The 15066-nt window shown below is 42.7% G+C and overlaps 1 protein-coding gene across 5 annotated transcripts in view; it reads left to right on the top strand.

The window, feature by feature from the left end:
• Window positions 1-757: 757 nt before the first annotated feature.
• The window catches only part of LOC128328211 (cytosolic beta-glucosidase-like), a 116308-nt gene continuing 101999 nt past the window's right edge, over window positions 758-15066 (top strand). Inside the window, exons 1-2 of one of the 5 annotated variants that reach the window (XM_053257959.1) lie at window positions 1486-2233; window positions 7525-7722. The gene's annotated coding sequence lies outside the window, so the exon portion shown is untranslated. Of the gene's footprint in view, window positions 916-1483; window positions 2234-7524; window positions 7723-11494; window positions 11578-15066 lie in introns of those variants that run through there. The other 4 variants (XM_053257961.1, XM_053257965.1, XM_053257958.1 and 1 more) reach the window with 4 other exon arrangements.

Here is a 15066-nt window from a genome sequence, read left to right as displayed (position 1 = left end):
AATTCTGATCCTATTCATGAAGTCTGGAAATTATGATTACTTTGATGTGTTTAAAATAGTGGGTTCGCTCTTAGCAGTGGTCTTATATTATCTACATAGTTCTGTTAGGTTCATGTTATAAGTATGATATTGATTTGAATTGAATTGGAATGAATATATGTCAAAATGTTCCAATTAAAAAAAGTTCATCTTTAGAAGGCTGCCATTTCTAACAAGACAGTTATTTAAGTAGCACAGTCACACAGTGACTGTGTGAGTCACACAGATGCACAACCTGGGAGCACCTCTGGACACAATCTCCTGTCTTTGGGAAGTCTTTCCTGAGGCTGGCACTTCTAGGCATTCCAAGGTGTGATGGGGAGATTTCTCCAGCTGTGTGGATTCAGCCTATGGAACCCTTGCCACAGTATGAAGGATAAATCCTCCAGGGAAGAAGCTGGATTGCATCTATCTGTGGGAGCCATGGATTCCCTATATACTTCAATGTAATCTTCTGTCCCTTTCAGCCTCTGAGATGGCATGAGTGATGTCCTCCCCAAGGCAGGGGATGGTGGCCAAGCAGCATCAGCCCCTGGACAGGACAGGACAGGTAGCTAGTGCTCAGGTTCAGCACAAGGAGAGGAGGATGGAGGGATGCTGCCTGACACTCCCACTTTCCCTCCCACTGAGACAGAGCTGAAAAGTTCTTCAATTAAGGGAGCTTCAATTAAAGGACCTTTTAAAAAACTCTGTCCTCGACTAAAAAAAAAAGATCAAGGCAAAACTACAATACACCTTTTCTCTGTCCATGCAAAAAAGAATTAAAAAAAAATCTTGCCCCTAAATCCTGGATGAAAGCAGGGAAACAGTTTCCCATGGAAAACTCTTTGACTGAGTTGTGGGGGACAGGGGGCAGGAGGAGGAGACTGTGAACAGGTGAAAAAGAAAGAAGTGTTGTTGATGTATGATATACTATGTAATTGTAGTAGGTTTACGTGTTAAAAATACTTCTGAGTCTGCGGGATGCGTGTGCACGTGTGTGTCAAAATGTCTGTGTGTGTGTGTACAGGGTATGTGTGATATTATTTGCATAGGAGCCAGAGGCATGCAGAGATGTTCTTTTTTTCACCATGTCTTTTTACAGTTGTTTTGCAACAAAGAGGGCGGCGGGGGGAGGCGTGGAAGCGAAAGCGGAAAGGGCAGGGGTGGGGCTGGGTTGGCGGGAGCAAGTTTTCTCACTGTTTGTTCCAGGGTTCACTCCAACCTCGCTCGCCCCTGCCCTGCCTTCATCCCAGCAGCACCATCAGTTTCACAGCAAACCCTGCAAAGATCCATGCATGCAGCCAGTCATCTGCAGGTAGCCTGCTGTTGCGTGCAAAAATCTGTGGACTGGGATATTTAATTCACCATTCAAGAGGTCATCTTGTCCAAATCCTAACAACCTAGTGGGTAGAACAAAGCAGCAGCTCTTCTTTGATTGTGGAATGATGGGATAGTGAAGGTGTAAAGCGGGTCAGCCAGACTAGAATGCTAGGGGGAATTCTATCCCGCCCGTCCCCGCGTGTCTAGGCTCGTGAAGCAGGGAAGTTCCACTACCAGGATCCAGAATTTTGGTGGTCCACGGCTCCTAAGCGGGGCCCAGGCAGCACTAAGCAAGCACATTACTAGAGAATAAATCCATTAATACAGTGGGATTTACTTCCGATTACGTTCCGGCATAGGACGAGGCGATCCATCTGGTTTTAATTCATTTCAGTCCTATGAGAGTTAGGAGCTCTTACAGGATTTGTCCCCACTTCAGTACTGGCCTGGAGTCCACAAGAGTCCGCATGAATCCCTATTTTCACGCGGTTAGGAAAGCCAAGCTCATTAATGAATCTAGCTGATAGTTATTCCAAGAAAAATCCCAACGCTGGAAGGCTGGGGACAAAGAACCGTAGCTCAACGGACTGGGCGAATCCAGTGCATTGTGGGAATAGTAGTTTTCTTTACTCTGCTTTCAATCTCGCCTAGGGGAAAATGGGGAGCGAAAGAACTACAAGTATTTCCTCCCACTTGCTTTAAAACAACAAAAACAAAACCTTGCAACGAGCACACAGACTGGTGGGACGTTTCCGCTCCTTGGCCTCGAAATCTCGAATCTCGTTTGCCTTGTCGGAGAGGAATAGGAGGAGTTTTGAAGCTGCTCATGTAGCATTTGCACGTTGCTAGCCTGCCCTGTGAGCTCAGAGAAGATCGGTGCTGGAAGTTTATGGTGAGTGGTCTAAGCAAGAGATAGTGAGCAGCACGTGGACCTCGTACTAGGAATCTAAGCTGGCCCCAATTCAGCTAAAAGGTGCACTATATGAAGTAGGAATCTAAGCTGGTTCCAATTCAGCTAAAAGGTGCATTATTTGAACTATGATCGACACTCTGCTAGCTCCTTCGGATTGTCTGACATGCAAGTTCTCTTCCTTTTTTTCTTTATTTTTAAAGCAAATTTCTGTTCCTTCATCATAGTCGGTTGTGGTTGTCAGAGCATCTATAAATCTCTTGTACTTCTCCAGGGATCAGAGTTCTTTCCCTTAAGTTCTACTTTTGCCCAAGAATCCTTGATCTTCTCTTTTGGTCTCCACCATCTAAGAAAACAAACATATAAGGTCGAAGCCAAACTAAGTCACAACTAAGAATAATTGAACTAAATGAGACAAGTTTTTCATGACTAATTTGCACACCCCATTACTTTCATTGGGCCTCTGCTAACTGAACAAAGTTAATCACCTTTTAAAGTCGTGATTCCTCTTACAGTTAGAGGGAGAGAGCAAGTGTCTCTATCCAACCTCAAGAGAGATGTCTACTTTTATATTGTCTTTTAGATTGTGAGCCTTTTAGGGACAGGCAACCATCCTGTTTTGTTTTCCTGTGTAAACTCTGAGCACTTTTGTTGAAAAGCAGTATACAATAAAATGAAAAGTGGTAGTAATAGTCATGACTAAGTTAGTCTGGCCCGTAGTTTTGAAAACTCTCTCAGTTCACAGTAATGCTGATCACACATACTAACTTGACATTGTCCCCCAGGTTTGTGCACACACACACACCCCGCCCAAACTAGAGTGTCTTTTCCCCCTTAATGTGGAATTCCACAGCACATGATCATGATTTTAGACTTGGTAACACACTTTCCTTTTCTCAGAATAGGGTGGGTGACTTGGTTGCTATCATAACCTAGATTTTTTCAAATGTTGCTTACAACCAAGTATTAGTGATTGGAGAATGGATCATAGGATAAGGCCATGAGGATATAATGGAGAATACATATGACTATGACTATTTTTATTCAGAAGGATTTAAATCTTTGATAAACACCTGCCTTGCCCACATCTGAAAAACTAGAGTGATCTAACTCTAGTTTTTCAGATGTGGGCAGGGCAGGTGTGAGTTTGGAGCACCATGCTGAAAATCAAAACAATCATTTAGCAATCCTACTACAGTATAATGCTTGGTGGGCGGGAGTTCTCAGTCCAGAGTGTGTGTATGTTTCCTTCCTGCTGTCCTAATAAAGGAGAGGAGTGGCCTCATTGCTCATTGCAGAGAGATTAATTTTAGGATGTTGGCTTGATCAATATAAGCAGGGGGTGGGGACGGACATGCAGTGAGGGAGCGCCGGTACTCTTCGTCGTCTTTTTTGTTGGGGTGGGAATGGCCATGGGGGCTGTCATGGAGAGTGCCTGAATTTGCAACTACATCACTGAATCTTAGAAGCAGAATACTCTCTAGAGGTGATCAATTGCTGAAACTTTAAGGCTAGTGTGAAGTCAGAGAAGGATGGGCTGGGCTGCATTTCTTGCCTGTCTTGATTTGGCTTAAATAAATGTGTGCCTTCACTGCTATATGCAAAGTACAGCTTGTGTGGCCTCACAATGAGAATCAACCTGTGACCAGGACCCTAGTCCATAGCAGTATTTCCCCTAAATCTGGTGGTGTGAGCTTGGCAGATCAATAGCGGCTAAATAGATATCTTCAGGGTGAAGGGGTTTAGTTGGGGGAGAGAGAGGTTTCAGATGTCAAGAGGGGAGTAGAAAGGTAGGAGTGGAAAGCCTTCATCAAGGCAACTAGTCAAGGGAAGAGCAGGGTAATTCCCAGCACACATCCCACTATAAGTGGCTGTTTTCAGCACAGAAAGTCCTGTTTTCATAGAAAGTGCTCATGTGTGGGAGTTATGAAAGAGGTTTCTGAAGCTGAAGTTTACAACAGCCTGGAAACATTTGTGATATACAGATAAGTTCCACCTGAACTTGGTGGAGTTCTTATATTTCCTTCTTTTGTTCCATGATAGGTATCATTAGGGGGAAATTGCTTAGGCAACCTGTTATTGTAACCCTTGATTAATAAAAGTTCAATCAATCAATCAATTTATTGCGGCCGTAGGCCATACAGAAAACATACAAGAATTAAAAGAAAATTAAAAACAGAATATACCAGCAGTAGTATGGTACATAATAATGAACAGTAGCTCCTAAAATTTAGATCTTAAACAGGATCTTAGTCTAATAGCAACATAAAAGAATTTCGCCACCACCTTGGTAATTTCATTGTCTAGATCCTCAAGACAAAAATTCAAATAAAAGGGGTCAGCTCTTCCTGGAAAATGCTCCAATAGAGGGAATATGAGTTCTTTTCTGGTATCAGAAAACAGGGAGCAATAGAGCAGCACATGCGAAACAGTTTCAGGAAGGCCTGCACCACAGGGGCACAGGCCATAATCTGAAGATCCCTTGCAAAATCTTTTTTCCAGAAGGGCTGAAGGCAACACGTTCATGCGGGCCCTAGTAAAAGCTATCCTAAACTTAGGAAAGTGTAGGGAGGCTAAATACTTAGCACCTTTATTCCCCAAAGGGGGCATAATGCCAAAAAATAGGGGAGAACAGGTCCTGTTTCCCCTAGAAACAAGATTTTGGTGCTCAATATCATGAAGGCGTTGTATAAGTGTAACCTTCGATTAATAAAAGTTTGTTGTTCTTTAATTCAGAGGCCCTTACTGAAAGTATCAATGGTATCCAAAGTCAGTTGAAAACATTATTCTTAACAGAAAACTGGGTTTACTTTAATGGCTGCCATCTTCATTACTAGGTTAAATAATATGAAATGTTGCATGTTCCTCATTTTGCTGAGCAGTGGGAAATTTCAAGGCAACACTGCAATGTTCCATTTAGAAGATAGCACTGGAAACCTATGGTGTACTTTGTAATACTTATTAAGCTTTTGTAATACTTCATTTACAGATATAGATTGTGAATCAGATACTCTCCTATAAGCAGGCAGCATATACTTGAAACTGCTGGGAGAGGTCACTGGCGACTTGGATTCAGCAATACGCAGATGACACTCGATTCTCTCTCCTTGTCACCTGATCCTAGGGAGGCAATGGATGACCTGAATTGGGGGCTGGAGGCCGTGATGGGTTGGATGTGGGCTAGTAATTGAAATTGAATCCAGACAAGATGGATGAGCTGTTGGTCAGTAGGGGAGCCAATTGGGATGAAGGTATTTGACTAGTTCTGGATGGGGTTGCATTCCCCTTGAAAGAGCAAGTGTGCAGCTTGGGGGTATTGCTGGACCCAACTCTGCTTTTGGATATTCAGGTGGTGGCAAGAGGTGCTTTTGCACAGCTTTGGCTAGTGTGCCAGCTGCGACCCTTTCTCAAGAAGGCAGATCTGGCCACAGTTATCCATGTCCTAATCATGTCACGGCTAGATTACTGTAATGTGCTTTGTATGGGGCTGCCCTTGAAGAATATTCAGAATATACAGCTACTGCAAAATGCAGCAGCCAGGATTTTATCCGGAGTGGCCTGTTGAGATCACATTACTCTCATTCTGAAAGAGCTACGGATTTGTTTCTGGGTACAATTCAAGGTGCTGGTTTTGACCTTTAAAGCCCTTAATGGTTTGAGCACTGCATATCTGAAGGACTGTCTGCTCCCAAGGGGTTCTGCCTGCTTGACAAGGTCATCGGAGAGGGCTCTGCGCCGTGTGCCAATGGTGAGAGAGGCTTAGCTGTCGTGAGCAGGGCCTTCTCAGTTATTGACCCCAGGCTTTGGAATGCTCTCCTGGCTGGCTTCCACACCTCAGCCTCCATCAGAATTTTTAGAAAACTGGTAAAGATATGGCTCTTCACCCAGGCTTTTATGTTGCTGCTTTGTGTTTTGTGTATTACTGTTTTATATAGGATTTTTTATACTTTTAAATAGATATATTTATATTTAATAGCTGTACTTTTTATGTTGTGCATTGATTTAATTATATTGTATTTCACTATTTTAATGAAAAGTGGTTTAGAAATCAATTCCTGCATTGTCCCTAGAGAGTGCAATTTCATCTCAGGGATGTTTCTTCTTCAGGCAGCTCTGAAATTCTGGCTGTTCCGTCCTATTAGTTTGCACATGACCCCAAAAGCATCTCTCTCTCTCTTTGTCAGTATTTACTGATATGGGACAAAGTAAAGCTTTTTCCACCACCATGTGTGATGTAGTTGATGACAGCATGGGAAAAGGCTTCTCAGAGGTAGCATCCAGAATGTGACGTGTCCTGCCTCAGGCGATTCAGCTTTCCTCATCTTTCACTGTAGGCTGAGGACCTTATACAATGAATATATGCCGCTTTTCAACAAAAGTTCCCAAAGCAGTTTACATAGGTCTATCACTGTTGCTATCGCGCTCTATAATGGCTCCCTGTCCTCAAAGGGTCCACAATCCAAAAAAAGAAACATAAGATAGAGACCAGCAACAACCACTGGAGGGGTTATGTGCTGGGGATGGATAGGGCCAATTGCTCTCCCCCTGCTAAATAAAGAGAATCACAATTTTAAAAAGGTGTCTCTTTGCTCATTTAGCAGGGGTCTCCAGTAAGCCTTTGGTTTGACTTCTGTAATGTTTTAATTCTGTTTGAGGAAGAGGATTGGGGCTGAAAGCTGAAAGACCAAAGGAAAATGTGGACACATGGAGGCTAGGTTTTTAACAAGCCCAGTATGCAAGATGGTAGAATGTATATACTACTCACATGGTAAACGCTTTGATCTATAATATATTGTGCTATTATTGTTAACATTTCAATTTTAATTTACATAGGATAGTGATGTGTTTATATTGTGAAAGTTTTAACTTGTGTTTGTGTATATACACACACACAAACACACACAGTGTATACACATATATATTTTATTAAAAAAATATTTTACACATTGTTTTAATAGTTGTCTCTGGAAGAAGAGTGTTTTACTCTTGAAACACGTCAGGCAGTGCTGAATAAATTATTTATTAAACATTTATCTGGGAATCCTCCCCCCGCCCACCCCACCCTTTCTTTGGTCTTGACTTGTTGGTGCGATGCCGTTTTTCTTCCCTCGCCTTTCCTTTTTCTTAAAGATTAGGCAAGCCAACAAGAGATTGGGAAGATCTGTGTAGAACAAATAGGTTGCTTTTGTGAAAAGTTGCCAGCTGGAGAAAGTACAATTAGGAGTGGATGATTTTGTGGAGAGAAATGGAATTATATGTTTTTTTGGTTGCAGTTTACTGCAGGGCTTGATAATTCACCTTGGTGCCTGGAAATTTAAGTGTGGTTCTTCAGCCAGCTGATGGACAGACATGACCAGGAGGAGAAGTGAGCAAGCAAGGCGGAAGTGGGATGTTCCCTCCTCCATCTGACCACATTGGTTCACTGTCTGCCTGAGCTAGATGGACACAACCAGGAGAAGTGCACAAGCAAGGTGGGAGCAAACAAAGTGGGGGATCCTCCCATCCCCTGGGAGTGGAGGGCCTTGCTGGTGGCAAGTGTTGAGTTTGTCCCTCCTCCATGGAGTAGAGGGCAGTCGTGGCTCCTAAGTTTTTGGGCTGGCTTCTAGAGCCAAAGACAACTTGTGGAGGCCTGGTTTACTAACAGTGGAAGTGGAGCTGGTGCCTAACTCCTAGAGCCCAACTTGGACCATCCTGCGGATGTTGTTCCAAAACCAGCGGAAGGGCCAAAGTTGTGCAGCCCTGCTCTAGAGAGAGAGGGAACCTTTTCACATGTTCTGTTCAGTGCGTGTATAATTTGCACACAGTGTACATAAGTGCAGGTCTGTATTCATGTGGTTATTCGCACAGTATGCTTAATTCACATGGAGTAGTACAGTTTCTATCTGCGCCATGCACTTGAGAGAGGGTCTGTCTTGGTACACCTCATTTCCTCAGCTGTAAAATGAGACCAATGTCCTCTCAATAGCACAAATTCAGTATAGTACATACAGATGTCTTTGTATGTTTGGCTTGCCATGTAGTTTGCAGCTTGTCTCACTACTTTTGTTATCCAGAGCACGAGCTTTCCATTTTTGCTTTCGAGTTGTGGCACCTTTTGCATCTGGATTGTCCTACAGGCCATGCTGTTGGAATACCAGGATCTGCCCCTAGTCCCACCCTTTCAGACATGGGAGTGTCCATATTTTTATCCATAGAATGTTGGCTGGCATGTGATGAGTGGGGTATTGGAGCATTTCCTCAATGCCAGCCAGGGAGAGGAGCTGCTGGAAAATTCCAAGCACTTAGTTGCTATGCTGGTTCCTGATCATGGCCAGTCAGTGCTCATTCCTCAAAGAACCACTGCCAAGGCTACGTAATAGGTAACACCCAGAGAGAGGGTGGGAGGGAAGCTTTCTAATTAATGTAAGTTGGCTCGGGAATTGTCCTGGTGGGGGAGCAAAAGGTGGATAGAAGGGACCATGGTTCAGGGCCAAAGTTTTGATTAAACCAGGACACTTAACTGGTTAAGTCAGTTAACTTATTAATATTGGAGCCCTAATAAAAATGCTATATGTACTATGTGGGTAGCATTGCACTGGCATTGTTTATGTTTTGGTGGTGGCTGGATGCCTTTAATTAGGACGACAAGTAGGTGTGTCATCTTCACTGCTAGACTGGCATGGCTAGGGTTTCTGCCTCAGTGCCATGCAATAGTTTCACTTGAGGCTATGAGTGGCAGCACTATTCCATGTTGGTGCTATGCTGGAGTTGGCTCAGGAAGTCAGTGCTGTGCTAAAGATTAGGATATTGTGCTGGCTCAGCAGTGCCGGCACTAGGCCATAGGTAGTAGTTTAAGCATGTCTAGACGTATTACCAGCAGGCTGGGGAGCTGGCCTTGTCAGAAAAGTGCATTTTGCCAGGAAGTCTGGTGTTGCACAAAGAGAACAGTCGAAACCAAGATCTCTTTTCCTTGATCAAAGCCCAGAAGACGTGAGTGGAATGAAGGAAGGTGATTGAGCCCCAGATAAATGCACAGAGGCAGTTGGGGAAATAGGCTGGGGCAAGATGCAGCAATAGAAAAGGGAACCAAACAGGCAAGGCCAAGCCACCAATTGCCCAGCCAAAGACCTGTCATTGAAGTATTGTTTAGCCAGATGGGATAGCAATGGACTGCCTGGAAATATCAGGGCACTGTTGAGCCTAGGTAGGAGAGCACTGTTGCTTTCTCTGCTTAGCCTCTGATTCTCCACCAGAGGTGTCAGTGTGCAGACCAGAAGTCTGTGGGTTCTCAAACTATGCTATGGCATCACCCCACCTTCTCTTCTTCCTGGAGTGGGGTAAGGCAAGATGAAGGGTTGCAAGGTACTTTCAGGGAACAATATGCAAATGCTTAGACTCTGCAGCTGGAAAATAAGCAGTAGGTTTCTTTGTCTTTGTGACTCAGAGCAGGCACTTGTATTTATGTTGTTGTTACATTTATATCCAATTCTTCCTTCAAGGAGCCCAGAGTTGTATATGTGGTTATGTTTATCCTCGCAACACCCTGTGAGGTGGGTTAAGATGAAAGACAAGTGACTGGCCCAGAATCACCTAGTAAGTTTCTTGGCTGAATGGGAATTTGAATTCTGGTATCTTTGGTTTTAGTGAGATATATTTGAAAACCAGGTTGACTTAGCAAAAGGAGGGAAATATACTGTAAAAAAATTAAAACGAATCACCACAAACATTTTAACTTTAGAGTAATTGACAGCCATTTTGTTGTGACGTACCAATTCCACATTGTCCTTTGTTAGATCATAAGTATAAGAATATGGATACGGTAGCAATTCCCAGGTGTTGTTGACTACAACTCCCATAATCCTCAACCAAAGGCCATTGCAGCTGGGCATGCTGGGAGTTGGTGAACAACATCTGGGAATCCCTGTTAGAGGGAACAGTGGAACAACAACTATACCATATTTGCTCTCCGTGTGCAGCAGCTGGAGAAGGTAGCACTAGCAGTAGTGATGTGCCTGGACCGATCCGGAGGCCATTCTACAGGCCTCCAGACTGGTCCGGACCTGTGCAGTTTGGACCAGTCTGGAGGCCTGTAGAATGGCCTCCGGATCGGTCCAGGCACATCACTACTGCTAGTGCTACCTTCTCCAGCTGCTGCACACATCACTACTGCTAGTGCTACCTTCTCCAGCTGCTGCACTTGGCTAAGTTAAATAAACCTCTAAAATGGTCAAGGAATGTTAGAATATGGGAGCAGTGGGTTAAAATATTAACTAAGTGGCATATGACGCTGAGTAAGTTGGCCAAGATAAAGAAAACCTCTAATGCCATTTGTTGGATGGGATGTTTGGAATTAGGTTCTTATAAACATATGTGGTGGGATTGTACCAGAGTTAAAAGATTTTGGCAAGTGGTAGAAAAGGAAATAGTAATTAAATTTTGAGTTCCATTAATACTTAATGTAGAATTGAGGTTATTGCTTTTGTTTGTTGGAAGTAATACAAAATTTGATAATAGCATACTGTTAAGGTTTTTGGTATTGGCAGCACAAGAATTAATTGCCCGTAATTGGAAAACTGCTGAAAATTTGAATATCACTAATTGGTACAAAATAAAATGGAAATATATGCTTGAGGAGTTTATTTCAGCTCGATGTAGTAATATAAAACAAAAGTTAAATAGATATGATTTCAAGCGAGTATGGAAACCTGTTATAGATACTGTTGAGGTAAACAGTGTTTATTATAACCCGAGTAAGATTTTGGTTGAAATGATCAGGAAGATGATGGATTGAAATATCAAAAATATGTAATTGTGATTGCTATACCTGCTAAATATGGTTATACCAATTGTACATATTGTAAATGTTTAATTTTTTTAAAAAAATCCTCTCTCCTTTATTTTGATGTACTACCAATGAATTTTTGATCTTAAATAATAATAATAATGATTTTAAAAAACAATTAAAATCAAAACTATAAACACAGCATAAAACTAATTAACAGTTAAAACATTTAAACAGTTAAAAACCCTGGAGAACCAGGCTGAAAATTTACAGCAGTTAAATTTTTTTTACAACAAATTAAAAACCCTGGAAGGCCAGGTCAAACAGATAGGTTTTAAGGGCCCTCCTGAAGGCCAGCAAGGAACTCAGATTACAGATTTCTGCTGGGAGTGCATTCCACAGCCCCGGGGCAGCGACAGAGAAGGCCTGCCTCTGAGTCGTCACCAAGTGAACCGATGGTAACTGGAGATGGACCTCCTCAGATGACCTTAACGTGCGGTAGAGATCATGCAGAAGACGACGCTCTCTAAGATAACTCTAACCTAAGCCGTTCAGGGCTTTAAAGGTAATAATCAGCCGTTTGTATTTTGCTGGGAAACATATTGGCAGCCAGTGTAACTGTTTCAAAACAGGCATAATATGGTCTCTCCGGGTTGCCCCAGAGACCAATCTGGCTGCCGTATTTTGAACTAACTGAAATTTCCGAACTAGGTACAAAGGCAGCCCCACGTAGAGCACATTGCAGTAGTCAAGCCCGGAGTTTACCAGCAGATGCACCACTGTTTTGAGGTCATCCTTTTCAAGGAATGGGCGCAGCTGTTGAATCAGCTGAAGCTGATAGAAAGCACTCCTGGCCATGACCTCCACCTGAGATACCAGCGTGAGGCCTAGGCCCAGGAGTACTCCTAAGCTGCACACCTGCTTGTTCCGGGGGAGTGTAACCCCATCCATCACAGGAAGATCTAACTCAGATTCTGAGCCCCTACAATGAGCACTTCTATTTTGCTTGGATTCAGTTTCAATTTGTTATCCATCCCATTACTTTCTGTAGGCAGGCATTTAGAGAATGAGTGCCATTTCCTGATGATGAAGATGAAAAGGAGAAGTAGATTTGGTTGTCATCAGCATCCTGATAATACCCAGCACCAAACTTCCTGATGACCTCACCCAGCGGTTTTCATGTAGATATTGGTGACAGAATGTAGCCCTGAGGGTCTCCATATAACAACTCCTGTTCTGAGGAGCAGCTGTCACCAAGCCCTACCATCTGGAATCTACCCGAGAGATAGGACCAGAACCACTGCAAAGTAGTGCCCCCTATCCCCAACTCCCACGGGCAACCCAGAAGGATACCATGGTTGATGGTATCGAACGCTGCCAAGAGATCCAAAAGAACCAGCAGAGTCACACTCCCTCTGTCAGTTCCCCGGTAAAGGTAATCTATCAGACTGACCGTCTCAACCCCGTAGCCACCTCTAAAGCCAGGTTGAAATTGGTCTAGATAATTACTTTCCTCCAAAACTGCCTGGAGCTGGTCAGCCGCCTTGCTCTCAATCACCTTTCCCAACCAAGGGAGATTGGAGATTGGCCTGAAACTATCCATCACTAAGCGGTCCAGGGAAGGCATCTAACCATTGCCTTCTTCAGACAAGGAGGCACCTACAGCGATGCCACCTCCAACAATCTCCCTGCTAGACAGAAGCAGCCAAGTTGGGCAAGAATCCAGGAAACAAGTGATAGGCTGCACTGCCCAGAACAGCTTGGCCACATCCTCAGCAGTCACAGATTGAAACTGAACCAACCTAATACTGCAAGAGGGATCTCTGGACACCTCCTTTATAGACTTTGAGGAAATAGTGGAGTCCAAGTTGGCCCGAATACAGGAGATTTTGTCTGCAAAAAAACCATTAAAAGCGTCACAGCAGAATGACCTCAGGGACTGATTTAAAACAGAAGGAGCAGAAATTAAACTCCTCACAACCCCGGATAGCTTTGCTGAACGCTAATGCATGTGGACCAAAATCTCTTTCTTTCTGCACGCACCGCTACCACATAAGGCTTCAAATGGGTCACATGCTGCATCCTGTCAGATTCAAACCGAGATCTCCTCTACTTGCATTCTAGTTGCCCACCCAACTACTTCAGCCCCCTTAATTCCTCAGTTTACCAAGGGACAATTTTTGAAGCAGGCCAGAAGGGACGCTTAGGAATGATCATGTCTACTGCCCTCTTGAGTTCCTTATTCCAGATTCCCACCAGGGCATCAACAGAATGGTTGAAGGAAATGGGGTATCATTTATGTAAAAATATGCTAATATTTATTCACACAGACTCGCAGGTTCTTGCACACTGCAGCACTGTGTTTTCACATGAATCTACATACTGTCACTCCCCAAACAGGGTTTTGTTGAGGGAGGGGCAGATCCTGGTTGTTGAGATCCTGAAAGATAGTTGGGGGGTGGGCTAATTTGGCAAAGTTTGAGAGCTTTCCTGCCTTTGTCCCATAAGGCACACTATATTTTTGTCTTAGCAACATGAAAAATATGCAGGACTATGATGCGTACTACATGTTAAAAATGTGAACTAAATATATATAAATTGACTGCACTGAGCCAATGCAGTCTCTAATCCTAAATCATAATTAGTCTGTAACTATCCTGAAAAATGACAGGAAAAAGAGGAGAATTGTAGCTTATCTCTGTTTTCTCTTTAAAAAGAAAGTTGTTTAGAAAGATTGTACTTAAAGGAACCATAATTTTAGATTTTATTGGAATTGCTTAAATGCCTTCCTATCTGTACAAACTACAGAACAATACATTCAGCATGAAAAGAGATGCTCTTTATAGAATCTCTAAATTTACATTTGCTCAGATAAAATGTGTGGCAATTATAGTAAAATGTATATGTTTTATACACTACAACTGCCATTTTGAGCCTTTCTCCCTGAAAAATGCAAATTGGTCCATTTATCAGTAGGATGAAGTAACATGACGTCTGTGTACTTATCTCTCAGTATGAGTCAAGTAACAAACATAACTGTTAAATAAAATGGAAACCAAGTGCATTTTCTTTATTAGTCTTAACACAAACAGTAGCCACAATAAAAGCTATTTTCTTACAGTTCATTTTATAACCAAAAGTAAGCCTACTAGCTACTAATACATCAGAGTTTTTTTGCTTATCACTGAAGAATAAGAAAATTGTATTCACTCTGGCTGTTGATTAGGTTTTGCTAGATAGAGGAGCATTTGCATTGTGGAGAGAAAAAGGGTATTTGAAAAGACCATTTTCAAACTCTTAAAGAATCTAATGGCTCATACACTCTATATCCTCAATATGAAATACTCTCTGAATTGTATCATAATTTGCTTGAGAACAGGTAGCTGTGTTGATCCATTAGAACAAAATTCAGAGGGAAAGTAAAAGGATACCTTTATTAAGACCATACAAGGCTCACAGTATGGTGTGTGAGCTTTCAAGTTATGCAGAATGCTTACTCAGGGCTGGGAGGATTTAGGAGGCCCCCTCCCACCAGTGTTTTAGATCACAGATTGTTTTTCCTCAGAAGCACCTATATCTCTGGCGACGTCATTAGTTGTGCACACCTAATGACTGCCAACAGTTAAATGGGCATATGCACTGGGTGTGCTTGCTAAAGGCACACATCCGTTTATTTAACAAGTGATGGTTTGCCTTCTATTGGTAACTTTGCTGGAGCTAATTGTTGTGTGTTTGGTTAGTCAATCCCTTGATCCAGGCCAGCTTTTGAATGGGGCTTTAGTTATTTGTATTCGAGTCCTGGGGTAGAGGTGGGGCTAACAAACCGGCAGCAGCAAGAAGCACTTGTCTCTCTGTAAATAATATCTATTTCAATAAACCTTTAATATTCCTGCTGATACCCCTCTGCCTTGTCCTTGCATACCACAATTCTTCTGGATTCAACACTAATTATGAGGTAATTCATAGCTAATGATGGCTATGAATTTTGTCTGTTCTTTGAAACTGAACCCATGTTTCAAAAGGTGACACTTTCCATGACTTCTGGCCCTTGGAA

Source organism: Hemicordylus capensis, chromosome 5, assembly GCF_027244095.1.
Source record: "Hemicordylus capensis ecotype Gifberg chromosome 5, rHemCap1.1.pri, whole genome shotgun sequence".
Classification (NCBI taxonomy): Eukaryota; Metazoa; Chordata; class Lepidosauria; order Squamata; family Cordylidae; genus Hemicordylus; species Hemicordylus capensis.
The sequence above is the reverse complement of the archived record's forward strand: the minus strand, read 5'-3'. Positions and strand labels throughout refer to the sequence as shown.